This window comes from Bufo bufo, chromosome 4, assembly GCF_905171765.1.
Source record: "Bufo bufo chromosome 4, aBufBuf1.1, whole genome shotgun sequence".
Taxonomy (NCBI): Eukaryota; Metazoa; Chordata; class Amphibia; order Anura; family Bufonidae; genus Bufo; species Bufo bufo.
This window is the reverse complement of record NC_053392.1, coordinates 246189517-246205530: the sequence shown is the minus strand read 5'-3', so window position 1 is coordinate 246205530 and position 16014 is coordinate 246189517. Positions and strand designations below refer to the sequence as shown.

The following is a 16014-nucleotide window of genomic DNA, read 5'->3' as shown; positions in this document are numbered from 1 at the left end:
TAGAGGCTCCCTCTACACTTTGACATTTTCACTGCCTGGCCCTGTCAAAGTTCAGGGGACGCAGCAGATGCAGAGACAGCTGAGCCTCTAGGTGTAATGACAACGCCCCTGTTGCTCCTAGAGGCTCATTTGCATATATTAAAACTTCATTCTCTCAGTAATGCGGGCACATATGAACAATGGACCAACACAGATGCCTTCAGCTGCCCACATGTAACAGGTCAGCCAGTGTCATGGGCACAGATCTGCTGACAGATGCCCTTTAATTCCAAATATTCAATCTTTTCGGCTGGGTTCACATGTGACTGATTAGCTGCAGTTTTTCGGCATCCTTTCTGCTTGTAATCTGCAACAGAGAAAAATGCACTAAATTGTACATTTTTGTCGCTGATTTCGCAGAAATGCCGCAGTTTAGACGCTGATCTCATTCTTTGCGTTGGAAAGGGTGAAACTGCCATGAAGTCTGTAATACCCGGGTGGCTACACACGGGGAAGATTTATGTGCAGAAAATCTACATGAAATCGGCACCAAAACCGCACAAAAATCAGTGCTATTAATAGCGTTTTTTTTTTTTTCAATCAAATCGTTTTTATTATTCAAATAAAATTGGCATATCACAAGACAATTTGCGTCTACAATTTTTCTGTAATTTTCTCCCCTCCACATCTCATATACACAGAATTGTATAAAAACATTATCATATGTCCACATATTTGATACATCTTCCACAGTTATTATACATAATGAATATACCAATAAAAAGACAAAACAGTTACAGAGTTATTTGACTATAAAACCCAACATCCCCCACCCCCCCTCTCCCAACTACCAACCCCCCCCCCACCAAATCAGAGCATGAATTTTCAAGACCTTTTTAGATGACGACATGAGTATGAGACAACCATTCATTCCACAACTTTTCAAACTTCTGAGGGCATCCTCTCCTAACAAACACTCCCCTCTCTAAAGTCAACATATCATGCACCTTTTTCACAAATTCATCCACCGTTGGCGGACTCCCCTGGATCCACCTAAAAGCAATCAACTTCCTGGCCACATACAATAGTCTCCCAACCGCCACTTTGACCGCCTCTCCCCCACCAATCTCCTTCACATATCCCAGCACACATATCTTGGGGTCCTTCTGCACCCTCAATTCCAGGTTACGATTAATCAAAGTCAACACCTCATCCCAAAAACTACTTAGCACTGGACAAGCCCAAAGCATATGAAACAGATCTGCACCTTCCGCCATACATTTTGGACAGTTGTCATCAGTTCTAACCCCAATTTTTCGTAAAAACACTGGAGTTTTGTAGACTCTGTGGATGATAAACAATTGTGACAGCTTGCCCTGTTCACTTACAGACACTCTCGGGACTACCTCCAATATATCTTCCCACTGTTCCTTAGGGATGTCCCCCAGATCCTTTTCCCATTTTCTCATCCTTGTAAGAGGGAATTCTATCAAGAATTTGTCTAAAAGCAGAGTATACACCTGTGAAATCAGACCCCTCTTTCCTCCAGCTGGGAGAACCAGTTTATGGACCACATCTGTTTTTGCAATAATGCAACCCTTCCTTATCGTGACATCATAGGCGTGTCTCAGTTGCAGGTATTGATAGAACCACACTTTAGGAATGTTGAATTCTTGCTGTAGGCCTTGAAATGATTTAAATACATTAGTCTCAATCAATTGACCTATCCTCATTACTCCATGGGATTCCCAATTTCGGACTCCTGATAGAGAAATGAACTCTGGCATCAAGTTATTGTTCCATATTGGGGAAAGCTCTCCTACCCCACCAACTCCCCTGATCAATTTCACCTTTGCCCACACTTTTTTCATAAGCTCTATAAGTGTTACTTTCTCTCTCCCCCCATGCATCCCTGCACCCTCCAGAATACCCATAAGATCCCTACTACCCAACCAGTGTTGCAGTATTTTCCCCGTCACGTCTGGTAGCTGAAATTCCATCCAACCCTTAAAATGTTGACACTGAGAGGCTAGGAAATATATCCAGGCGTTAGGGACAGCCAAGCCACCTTCAGACTTGGGATATTGCAGCGTCTCCAGCTTAATCCTAGCTTGACCATATTTCCAGATAAGATCTCTAAATATCGAATGTATTTTCCTAAATCTCTCAACTGGGATCCATACAGGGGCATTATTCAATATGTATAGCAACTGAGGCATCATTACCATTTTTAGGAGATTCACTCTGCCCACCACCGACAAAAAGTCTACTCCATGTCCTTGCCTTCAGCCTAAAGGTATTTAGTAAAGGAGTTAAATTAAGCTCTTCAAAATCTAGCAGTCTAGGTGTTATATATAGCCCCAAATATTTAAATTTGCCCACCCAGGGAATCAAACTATCTGCCTGCACACCAGAGAGTGCCTGTCCGTCTACCGGCATCAGGGCAGACTTCTGCCAATTTATCCGAAGCCCAGAGAAGCCACCAAATTTATCTATTAAAGCCATGGCCGCATCCAGAGAGCCCCCAGTGTCACCCAGAAATAGCATAGTGTCATCAGCATACATTGCCACTTTATTTTGCGTCTCACCATATCTAAACCCCACAATATGAGGTGACAGGCGGATAAGGGCTGCAAGTGGTTCAATTGCTAACGCAAACAACAAGGGTGACAATGGGCACCCCTGTCTGGTGCCTCTGGCCAAAGAGAAGCTATCTGACAACCCCCCATTAGCTCTGATCAGTGCCTTTGGACTTGAATACAACACTTTCACCCACTGAATAAATCGCGCACCAAAGCCCATGACTCTCAAGGTTTCCCATAGGTAGTTCCATTCAACACTGTCAAACGCCTTGGCGGCGTCTAACGCAAGTAAGGCCCTATCTCCTCCATTATCTGCTGGAATATTCAGACTAGCATATACTCTACGGATATTTATAGCAGTCGACTTCCCAGGCATAAAGCCCGTTTGATCCGGGTGCACTATAGTTAGTATTACCCTGGACAGCCTGTTCGCCAACACTTTCGCCAGGAGCTTCACATCTGCTGTTAATAGCGAAATTGGTCTATAGGAATCAGGAACTTTGGGATCTTTCCCAGGCTTAGGAATAACTACTATGATAGCCTCCTGCATAGAATGTGGTAGCGAACCCTTCTCCAGAGAATATTCAAGAACCTTAAGTAATTCAGGAAGAAGTATCCCTTGCAACTTTTTATACACCTCCACTGGTATGCCGTCTGCCCCCGGCGCCTTACCATTCGCCATCCCCCCAAGAGCTACCTCCAGCGTGATCGGCTCTTCCAGTCTCTCTCTATCCTCCTCTGATAACACTGATAGCTGAGCCTCAGCCAGAAAGGCGGACAGGGCCTCCTCCGAGCTAGACGCCTTGGAAGCATAGAGAGAGACATAAAAACCTTTTAGAATATCTAATATCCCTTTTGTATCCTGGCTACTATTCCCATTACCATCCATCAGCTCTTGTATACAAGAAGAACCCCTCTGTGCCTGAGAAACCACTGAAAGCAAATGCCCAACTTTCTCTCCTTCCTCAAAAGATCTTTGGCGGTAAAAACTACGCTTCCTATCCGCAGCCTGTAGTAGGTGACACCTCAGTTGTTCCTGAGCTACCTCCAGCGCCTCACTATTAGCCATGGTGGGGATTCTACCAAACTCTCTTTCAGCCTCAGTTACTTGTACATGAGCTTTAACATCTGCCTCTCTGGATTTAGATTTATGCTTGCTTATTTCTTTGATCAGTACCCCTCTCAAAAACGCTTTCATGGCATCCCAGACTCCGTGAATTGAAGCCGTCCCTCCATTAATAGAAAAGTACTCCCTGACCTCCAAAGTAATCTCAGACAAATCACCAAGTACATTCAACCAATGCGGGTTACATTTCCACAACCTCGGTCCCTGCCCAAGCACGCCCAGGCACAAATCAACCTGCACCAAGGAATGGTCAGACAACGACCGAGGGTGATAAATAACATCTCTTATCAGTGGTAGCATAACATCATTAACCAAAGCCAGATCTATGCGTGATAATGAATGATGCGTAGCAGATCTACATGAAAACACCCGCTTATCCGGGTTGCGCAGCCTCCAAGCATCAAGTAAACCAGTTTCCCTCATAATATTCTTAAGAGCCACACTCCCCGGTGATCCACTGACACCTTCTACCCGACATCTATCTATGGAGTCATCCAATGTACAATTGAAGTCCCCCACTAGCAGCCACGGCAGTCCAGGGAAGTCCGCCACAAAGGTCATAATATCCCGTATCAAAGGGGAAGCAAACGGTGGAGGCACATATACTGACACCAACACCACCTGGATCCCATCAATCTTGCACACTACACACACATACCTGCCCTCATCATCCACACATTGCTTCAAATGTTCATATCTTATACTTTTATGCACAATCATACTAACACCCCTAGAGTGAGAGGAATGGATTGCATGTACCACATGCCCTACCCAATTTTTGTTCAGCCACTGCACATCATCATTGGACAAATGCATTTCCTGCAAGCAGCAGATAGCTGGCTGAAACCGACCCAAATATTGAAATATACATTGTCGTTTTCGTGCATCAGCCATTCCCCTCACATTCCAGCTCAACACTTTAATCACCTGTGTCATGATGAAAGATTACAGCATGTTTGAATCTCACACTCCATACTAATGTCACTCTCTCATAATTCACGCCCCTCACCCATCTCTGACCCGTCACCCTCTACCCCCCCCATCCCTCCCCCTCCCCAGTGATCAGGCTACTTTGAACAGTAACCCCAACCCCCCCCCCCCCTCCCAAACATCCAACTCAAACGCAGGGCAATCTGTAAGCACAATGCCCAATGCTGAACAAAAATCACTTCTAATTCCAACACTCTCCCTCAGGTAGAGAATCCTCTCCACAACTGGGAAATACATTTCTTATCCCAACTTCCTACTCCTGCATCAGGATCTACCGTGTGGTAGCAACACTCAATACACTTTATAACTGGTATAACGTTCAAATGACATTAAGGTGCAATCCTATACATATAAAGTGAACACAAACTGCAAACTGTTTCCTTCAAGTGTCCAAGGCCCCACTTCTCAATTGCCGCTCGTGGACGTCCAGCCACTGTGTCGCTTCATCAGGGTCCTCAAAAAATCTGGTGGATCCCAATGCCACCACTCGCAATCTAGCCGGGAACAACATGGCGTACGGAACTTGTAGCACTCTGAGCCTTTTCTTTATATCTATAAATCTGCTCCTCCTCCGCTGCACCTCATTGGAATAATCCGGAAAATTGGACACTCTGACCCCATTCATGACCATCTCATCATTGTCCCTTGATTGGCGTAGGATAGTGTCCCGATCTTTAAAGTGTAAAATCTTCGCAAGTATGGGGCGAGGAGGCCTGCCTGGCGGGAGCGGCCGCGACGGGACTCTGTGCGCCCGCTCAACCGCGTACAGGGAAGATAGGCCCTTCTCATGGAATAACTGGTGCAACCATTTCTCCACAAACTCTGTAGCATTGGCCCCTTCTGTTTTTTCTGGCATTCCAACAATTCGCAGATTATTTCTCCGCGATCTGTTCTCTAAATCATCCGCTTTGGCGTATAAGGCAGCTATATCTTTCCCATTCATTTTTGACGCCATTTGCAGAGGTTGAATAACGTCTTCCAGTGAGGACACCCTCTTTTCCAAATCTGAAGTACGCTCAGAAATCTTGTGCAGGTCGTGCCTGATTATGGACACATCTGATCTCAGGCTGCCAACTTGTACTGCGAGCACTTTAAGGGTACTGTTGCAGCTTGCCACTGCCACCATTATATCTTTCAGTGTGGGCTCCCTTGTAGAATCAACCCGCAGGTCTACTGGAACTATTGCAGGGACCGCATATTTGAGCACCGGCTGACCGGAAAAAAACGGATCGTCGCCGTCCATGGATCCGTCCTCCTGATCAGAGGAGGTAGGTATATCAGTCCCTTTATTACTGGCCGAATCGCCCCCTCCACCGTCCAGTCTGGCATATTTACTGAGTTTAGCAGCCGCGCTCTGGCTCACCGTCTCCTGCAGCGCCGACCCCTCTCCACTTCCGGCGCCATCTTGGCCTTTCTCCATGCGGTCTTGTTTCGCCAGTTTGGACGATTTCCTCGGCATTTTCAGGCTCCGATTTTGTCACCGCAATCACCGGACACCTTCCTCTCCCCAGGTAAAGTAGTTTCAGGCAGTTTGAGTGCGCTTCCACTGTAAATGAGCAGGATTTTAGCAGGAGCAGTGAACCGTGCGTCTTACTCCATGCACTCACAAGCCAATACTCCATTAATAGCGGTTTTTATGCAGATTTCATGCGGTTTTGCCGCAGATCTCACCCTTCCATTAAAAAGTGAAATCTGCACAAGAAAAACTCAAAAACAATTGACATGCTGCAGATTTCAAAATCCGCACAGCAGGTCGGTTTCCGCACCTAAGAAAAAAGTGTATGAGATTTGTCTGATCTCGTACACTTTGGTATTGTATGAAAACCGCACGTAATCTGCATCGTGTGCAGGCATCCTTAATATCTGCACCACAAGTCAGTATCTGCTGCATGGTGGTTGTTTTTTTCTGCCCCGTGTGAATGAGAATTGTAAAAAATTTGCTGCAGATTTGTTGCAGGAAAATCCACAACAGCAAATCCGCGACGTGAACCCAGCTTTGGCGTTTTCACAGCTGCCCTAGTTCATGACAAATTCAGCATTCTCCTGGGCACAAATAAAAGCGATATAGGATCTCACCAGTTTTTTGTTTTTTTTCCTCTAAAAAAAAAAGTGGAGGGGTGTGATGCAATGGACATAGCATTTCAAGCAGCCGTGTGGATACTGTCCAGTACTGAAAGGGTTACTGTGTAGAAGTGATGTGTTGTGTCTTGTCATTCTCACGGGCTGGCTTTATGTGCATGCGGTCACTGTTGTGTAGGGCGCCATGGCAATGAAGTCATGCCCATTAATCTTTTTATCGGAGTGGTTATTGGTGAAATAAGATGTGCCCTAGGTTTCTCACAGCCCCAGACCTCCAGGTGGTTTCTCTGCTGCACATGCAATGGAAAATGTGCTTTCTTCTAAGACATCCACTTAAAGTGTAAAGATGCAAAGCAGGTGTGGAGGATGTTCTGACAGTCTGTAGATTTTTGCAGGTCGTGATTGGCTTCCATTCACATTCAGTAAAACTGAACTTGTCTCTGTTTTGAAGATGGATGTTCTGATATGTACACATTCATGTATTTTCTGTGCATATTTGTGTTATTACAACTAGGTCATTTAAAGGGACACTTACATAAAAAACATTACCACATATTAACCTGTATGTGAATATTCTATGTATTTTATTATAAGAATGAGTGGATGGATTTCTGGATCTCATTTTTTTATTTTTTTAAATCACTCCGTGTATTCCACTTCCAGTCCTAGCTCTATGACTTCCTTTTTGCTTGAACTTTTAGAACAGTGAACACTCTCTTAGCTTTTCCGGTAAGACCATCCCTCTGCAGTGACTCAATTAAAGCATCACAAGTGCAAAGCTGTAATGTAAGCATTTTTATCTAGGCCTACTCAGAGAACAACAGAGTGGTCATACTGGTATCCCAATTCTACACCTACTATTATCATGGATTACCCTTCATATAAAATGTGCCACTGACAATGGATTATCTGTCTCAATAGGAGGTCTTATCATTTTTGTTGACTGTCACACAAGAACAATATTTTGTATTTCATTTTTAACCCCTTAAGGACCCTGGGATTTTCAATTTTTGCGTTTTCGTTTTTCTAGTTAGAAGTCCTAACTTTTTTTTATTTTTCCATTCACATAGCCTTATGAGGGCTTAGTTTTTGTTGGAAAAGTTGTACTTTCTAATGTCACCATTTACGGTTGCATACCATGTAGTAGGGAGCATTTTTTATTTTTTTTCCAATTCTAATAAAGGTTTTTATTTATTTATTTTTACACTGTACACTATGCGGTAAAATTGACTTGTTATCTTCATTCTCCAGATCAGTACGGTTCAAAGGATACCACAGTTGTATAATTTTTCTTGCGTTTTAATACTGAAAAAAATTAATTAAAACCTTTTTGAGGAAAAGTTTTTTTTTCATAACCATATTCTGACCCCTATAACTTTTTTGTAGCTATGTGTATGGGGCTGTGTGAGGGCTCATTTTTGCAGGACGATATGTTCTTTTCAGTGATAACAATTTTAAGTGTGTGCGACTTTTTGATCACTTTTTATAAAAAAAAAATTATTGGGTAGTAGAAGTGACAAAAAATTGGCAAATTGCCTGTTTTTTTTGTTTTTTTTTTACCCGCTACGCCATTTGCCGTATGCCATTCATATTATGTTTTAATAGTATGGGCATTTTCGCACGCGGCAATGCCTATGTTTATTTTTTTCTTATTGGTTGAGTATTATTTTAAGGAAAGGGGGGTGATTTAAACTTTTTTAGGTTTTTTAACCCCTTAAGGACACGGCCATATTTCACCTAAAGGACCAGGCCATTTTTTGCAAATCTGACCATTGTCACTTTATGTGGTGATAACTTTAAAACGCTTTGACTTATCCAGGCCATTCTGAGAGAGTTTTTTAATCACATATTGTACTTTATGACACTGGTAAAATGGAGTAAAAAAAAAATCATTTTTATTTATAAAAAATACCAAATTTGGCAAAATTTTTAAAAAATTTGCAAATTTCCAAGTTTCAATTTCTCTTCTATAATACATAGTAATACCTACAAAAATAGTTATTACTTTACTTTCCCTATATGTCTACTTCATGTTTGGATCATTTTATTTTTTGGGGATGTTACAAGGTTTAGAAGCAAATCTTGAAATTTTTCATAAATTTTCAAAATCCCACTTTTTAAGGACCAGTTCAGGTCTGAAGTCACTTGAGGCTTACATAAAGAAACCACCCAAAAATAACCCCATTCTAGAAACTACACCCCTCAAGGTATTCAAAACTGATTTTACAAACGTTGTTAACCCTTTAGGTGTTCCACAAGAGTTAATGGCAAATAAAGATGAAATTTCAGAATTTCTATTTTTTTAGGCAAATTTTCAATTTTAATGAATTTTTTCCAGTATCAAAGCAAGGGTTAACAGCCAAACAAAATGCTATATTTATTGCCCCGATTCTGTAGTTAGCAGAAACACCCCATATGTGGCCGTAAACTAATGTACGGGCACACAGTAGGGCATAGAGGGAAAGGTGCGCCGTGTGGTTTTTGGAAGGAAGATTTTGCTGGACTGGCTTATTTACACCATGCCCCATTTGAAGCCCCCCTGATGCATCCCTAGAGTAGAAACTCCATAAAAGTGACCCCATCTAAGAAACTACACCCCTCAAGGTATTCAAAACTGATTTTACAAACTTTGTTAACCCTTTAGGTGTTGCACAAGAGTTATTGGCAAATGGAGATGAAATTTCAGAATTTCAATTTTTTTTTACTGTGTTTATCTGTGGGGTTAGGTCATGGGGTATTTTTATAGAGCACATTCTTATGGACGCGGCGATACCTAATATGTCAACTTTTTTTTTATTTTAGCTTTACTAAATATATATATATTTTTTTAATTTTAGTTTGTGTCTCAAGTCTGAGAACCATAGTTTTTTTTCCGATTGTCAGTGGCTAAAATTGGGGAAGGGAATTATAAATTTAGTACTCCATGGAAGTGTGCTACTCCCTGAAGCAACCGTCAATGCAGAGGCCCGGCTGATCGGGGCACGTGTCACACTGAGTGGTGGTGTCCTTCCGTATCCCCCTCCTGTGACACACTCTGCACTTTTTTGGGGACCGTCCCTTCTTTCCAGTATGGGGGACCACACCTGGAAAGTGTTGGCTAGGGACGATCCAGGCGCCTCCAGTTCCCGAGGTACTCCGGCCTGCTGTTTACCGGTCAGTAAAGATCAGGGCCTTGAAGACTGCCTCATAGAACTGAAGGAATTTCCCTGTGTTGCCAGCGCTCTGGGACAGCACAAAAGAGTTGTACAAGGCAACCTGTACCAAGTAGACCGCAACTTTTTTGTACCATGCCCAGATTTTGCGCATGGCATTATATGGCTTGAGGACTTGATCAGAGAGATCAACTCCTCCCATATACCGACTGTAGTCGACGATACAATCGGGCTTGAGGACCGTTGCTGCGGTACCTCGCACAGGGACAGGGGTGATACCGTTCCTGTGAATTGTGGACAGTTCAAGGACATCCCTCTTGTCCTTTATATCTGACTGGCAACAGGTTTCCACTGGTAAGGGCACGGGTCGCACCCCAGGGGATAAGTACCTGGAGGGGGTGGGTAGGGAGGCCGCGTTGATTTTTCCGCACAGTCCCACAAGCGGACATGGATCTGGCGGCGAGGGACTGGAACAAGGAGTTACTAGTATAAAAGTTAACCACGTACAGGTGGTAACCCTTATCTAGCAGTGGGTGCATAAGGTCCCACACAAGTTTTCCACTAACACTCAGAGTGGGGGGACATTCTGGGGGTTCCATACGGGAATATCTCCCCTCGTACACACGAAACTTGTAAGTGTACCCTGAGGTACTCTCACAAAGTTTGTACAGCTTCACGCCATACCTCGCTCGCTTAGAGGGAACATACTGGCGAAAGATGAGTCTCCCCTTGAAAGCAATGAGAGACTCATCAACCGCGACCTCCCTTCCAGGTACATAGGCCTGCACAAATTAGGCCCCAAATTGATCGATGACCGGCCTGATTTTGTACAGGCGGTCATAGGCAGGATCACCTTGGGGGGGACATGCTGCATTATCTGCATAATGCAGGCATTTCCGGATGGCCTCAAATCGGGTTCGTGTCATGGCCGTACTGTAAAGTGGGGTCTGGTAGAGGACCCCACTCGAGTAATGCCTGACACTAGGTTTTTTGACTAGGCCCATTGCAGCACAAGGCCCCAAAACGTCCTCATCTCGGCTGCACTGACCGGAGTCCAGCCACCGGCCCTAGCCAAAAAGGAGCCCGGGTGTTGAGCAATGAACTGTTGGGCGAACAGGTTCGTTTGCTCCACCATCAGATTTACAAAGTGGTCACTAAAAAAAAAAGACTAAAATAGTCATATTCAGTGAAGCCCACTGTGGAAATCTGGATTCCTGGTTGATCAACAAAATCAGGAATCGGAGGCTCAAAATGCTCTGAGGTACACATGAAAGTTCACCGGTAGGGGGCTCCGGTGGACTTAATTGGTGGGCTGGAAAATTAGTACGAGCCGCAGAGCTTCTCGTACTAGTGTGGGCCACAGGCTCCCTAGCATGGCGGTCCCCTTGCTCCGCCTGGCGGCGTATCCGCCACCTTGGGGGCTCATCATCATCGCTAGATTATGGGGAGGACGCGGATGACAAAAGGAAAGTGGGGTCATCCTCGTTCTCACTGAGACTTTCGGACTCGGAGGCAAGCTGGGCGTATGCCTCCTCGGCCGAGAACATCTGGCGGGCCATATGGGAGTGTGTGTGTGTGCGTGCGTGGAAATCTTTATTTGGTGTGCGTGTGTGTGGGGGCACGGGTGTTCGCGTACTTATCCCTAAACCTAACAGACAAAAAAAAACTAAATAAAATAAAACGCCCAAATAATTTGAATTTTTTTTAATTCAAACACTCTGATCAGCCGTCCGAAGTTGATCGGCGGTGCGATGCACTAACAGTGGCCGGACGCTAAGAGTGCCGGCCACAGTCAGCGTACGCAGAAAAAAAAAAAACTGCTTGCGCCCCAAAAAAAGTTGGGGGAGTGGGGGGGGGCAAGCTGCAGGACCCCTAGGGGGTCTAGGGTCACACAGCCGTGCTGTGGACCCCAGACACCCGATTTAGGGTGATGCAATCAAAAACTCCTCTCTCCTCGGCTCTCAGACACAAAAGGAGGAGGAGAGGAGCGCTGCAATAATTTTAAGCGCCCGCCCCTGCAGCCAATCAGAGCCGAACCTCAGAGGTGATGTCACCATCACCTCTCAGGATGGTGATTGGTGGTGTATTATCACACCACCAATCACCATCCTGTTCTGGGTTATCTGGTTCCCAGAGACCCGAATAACCCGGAAACGCAGCAAACCACAGGTCTGAATTGACCTGCGGGTTGCTGCGATCGCAGACATGGGGGGGTGCCCAGGGTGCCTGCTGAATGATTTGAGCAGGCACCCACTTCCGATCGGAAATACACAGGACGTACAGGTACGCCCTGTGTCCTTAAGAGGTTAAAAAAAAAAGTGTAAACTTTTTTCTTTTCTTTTTTTGTCACCTTGGGTGACAATAACTGGCAATTCGATTGCCCATAGTATTCAATGATGGCTAAATAGCGATAATTGAAGACTTCATTTGCACTATATCAATACAAGGCTGCCACCTAGTGGCCCGTATTGATATCTACATCTAATTCACTCTGAAGCCTGTTTGATGCTTTTGTCAATTAGCTGAAGGTAACAGATTCCCCGATCTCAGCTGGGGAACGCTGTTACCGGACCAGAAGCGCGCGACTTTCGGTTCCGGTCTGCGCAGATGCCGTGGTGACATTTGATCACGGCGTCTGAAAGGTAAGATGTATGCCTTATGGCTGATCGCATAGATATGCCGCTGGTCTCTGCTATTTAAAATAGAGACCCGAATAGCAGAAACCCCGAGGCTAAGGCGCCCGCTGCACGTGCTAACGGGCGCCATGTTTAGGGATCAGACCCATGACGTACAGCTACGTCATGGGTCCTTAAAGGGTTAATTGTGTAGTACTACCGAACTTAAAAAAAACCAGCGATTCTAAAAAATATTTAAGTTAAAAACACACTTTTCTGATGGAATTATCCCTTTAACAAGTAAACACGCCCTGCTTAATAATATTGGTAATTCTTACGAGTCCATGACAAAGCTGCTGTTTTTCTAGAAAATGTTTTGGGCCTCACCATCCAAAATGAGAATAATTGTTTTGTAGTGTAATATATGCAGATTTACAGATTCCATGATAAAAAAAAATATATATATATATATATACGTCCGCCATACTATTAAATGGGTTGGCCAGTGTATATTACTAGCTGCACATGTGCTGGTAAGAGCACATACGTGCAGCTAGTAATAAGAACTATTAAACTATTAGTACTGATGTCCAATGACTGATTGGATAAATTATGTTTTGTATGGAGGATCCCATCCATCAGCAGCCTCCCTTCATTTACATTGGGGACGGACTGCGAGTGAGCTAGTACCCCTGTCAGTCCCTATTGTAAGTGAATGGAGGCGGCTGATGGACGGGATCCTTCACCAGCGGCCATGTTCCCAGCGCAGCATGCAGGTCAGGGGGCCTACTGTAAACATAAATTACTCATATTAATTAGGCTTAAGCGAATCAACTTTCGGATCATAGATTTGCAGTCGATTAGTTCAAATACTTAAATTTTAAGACCTCATTCAGATGGCCTTAGTGTTTTGCGGATCCGCAAAACACTGATACCGGCCGTGTGCGTTCCGCAATTTGCAGACCACACATGGCTGCAACCATAATGCCTGTTGTACCAAAGCCCAGTTCAGATTGCTATTTTAAATTGTTTTTCAATACACAGATATGCATACAGTAGGAATTGACCAAAGTCTTGCCAGCATCTTTTACACAGGTCAGCTATTGGGATAGAGCATTTCTACAAACTCCCATCCCCGATAATTGTGCATGTAAAAGGACCTTTAGGCCACCTGCACACGAGTGCAGCTGAACGCACACCCTTTTCCTTCATTGCAAAAGGGTGAAATCCGCAGCTAAAAGCGCAAACATAATTGACATGCTGTGGATTTGGAAATCTGCACAGCAGGTCAATTTCCACACTGAAACAATCCACAAGTGCACATCAGATTTGTGTAATCTTACACACTTTGCTGGTACTGTAATACACAGCGGGTTTTTTTCTACACCGGAATACACACGAAAAACTGTGTATTCCGCAAAATGTGCAGGTGGCCTTAGAGTTAAAAAGGAGTCGCATAAAAGATGGGACACATCCTTGAGATGAAAGACATGCCTTAAGACAACAGGGTTACAGTAATCAAATAACACAAAATACATACAGTGCACCATGCAAATATAGACTACATGGTGCACTGTTCTGCTTGTGGCCTGTAATTATTGTGCTTTATTGTCCTTGTGCCCTTTCTGGTGATGCCGCCCTGTCTTTTGTTTGACTTATTTTTATGTTCTATTTTTTATTGGTTTTCAAATGTTGAAGGGATTTTCAACGAGTTCGATATTCATGACCTATCCTCAGGATTCCTGGCATCCCCACAATTGGCTGTTTGAGGCCAGTGATGTCACTTTTATCAGTCACATGGCCTAGGCACAACTCTGTCCCATTTAAGTGAATGGGCCTGAGCTGCAATACCAGGTACAGCTGCGATCCAATGTACAGCACTGTGTGCATCAGTGAGCGCTGCGGCCTCCATCAAACGACTCATCGGCGGGGTGTCAGTAGTGGTCCTCCGCCAATCTGACATTAATGACCTATCCAGGAGATAGATCATTACTTTGGCATGCCTAGAAAACTCCTTTAACCAAGTCACTGTACAACAAGGTGTATTGACCGTAGGGTACGTGTGATAAATACAGTAAAGTGGCGTACCATTCAAATGGCATCCATGTTTCCGGCCTATTGCTGCTAAAGCAGGAGACCTCAGGGCAGGAGGTGCCGGTTATTGGACCAGATCAGCTTAGAGAGTTTGATCTAGTGCACACACAGTGTTGATAGTGTTGTCAGTCCCTGCGTACAGGAGGTAAGCTTCCACGCAGAGAGGCTGCTGTCGGCCACAATGTGATTTCAACAAAGATATGTTCAGAAGAAACTCTACATTTTTCATGGTGTGTTGCTGGCATCTGTGTTTTTTCCCATATCATCACTATGACGGCCACAAGGAGATTGACCCATGACCTCTGTGGGGGCAGGAAACAGAGAAGAGGTTAAATTGCCCCCTCCCACCACCACACCTCAGTGTTCCTGTCCCCACTGTGGCCAGGGTCAGAGAAGAGTCTCCCTGCGGACGGGCAGGGAGATGAAGATGGGGAAATTGGTTCCTACACCCTTTCTTATTTTTCTCTTCTCCAGGAGGGTCCGAGGACGGTCTCCTGGTTTACCTGAAGCTCATCGGAGCTCCCCCAGTCCGCCGGCGGCCGCGTGCTTATGCTGGGCTGGGGGGTATCGGGAGGGCTCGCTCTGGCTGGTCTGGAGCCTGCTCCCGGGCGCAAACTTCCTCCTCCTCCTCCCCAGTGGGTCGGGCTGTGTAGCGGCCGGCGTGTGCGCACGCTGACGTCTGTGACGTCACTTAGAGGTTCGGTCATGTGACGCAACTTGGAGGTAAAGCGCAGAAGGCAGAGCGGTTTGAATAAAAGGCGGGACGGCCATGGCACGCTGATCTGAGGTCTGTGAGTACTGTGTATGCGGTTTTACTTCCAGAACATGTCAGGTCCCGAATTACAAACTGTTATGGAGTCTGATGCTCCCTCTCTGCCTCCTGTAAGTATCCCTCTGGGGGTCCGCTTATTGGTAGTATTGAATTTTCTGCTAGGCATATTTTCTGATGCCTCTATTCCATATTTATTTATTTTCAGGCTAAGGAGGCTCAAAAAAAATTAAAAATTCTCCTCGATGCATCTCTGGTGCTAAAAGATTGCCTGATGAATATGGAAAGAAGCTTTGTAAAGAGTGTATTTCTGATGTGATCCAGCAGGAACAATCCTCCCTTATGGATAGTATCAGATCTGTGGTTCAGGAAGAACTTAGGGCCGCTAAAGCTGCTCAATCTGATTCCCAGGGTGAGCCGCTCCAAGGCTGTTCACCAAACTGGTGATAGAAATGATAGCCCCACTCAGACAAGAAGGGTTAAATATAGTGCTGTACCTGGACGATTTTTTAATTATAGCAGACTCAAAAGAGCTCCTACTGTCGGACTTGGAAATATTTTTATCCCTTCTGTCACAGCTAGGATGGATAGTGAACAAACCCAAGTCAATGTTAGTACCATCCACGAA

The 16014-nt window shown here is 44.7% G+C and overlaps 1 protein-coding gene across 2 annotated transcripts in view; it reads left to right on the top strand.

Annotated features, from left to right (window-relative positions):
• The window catches only part of DIS3L2 (DIS3 like 3'-5' exoribonuclease 2), a 349324-nt gene that overhangs the window by 278738 nt on the left and 54572 nt on the right, over positions 1–16014 (top strand). The window lies entirely within an intron of this gene.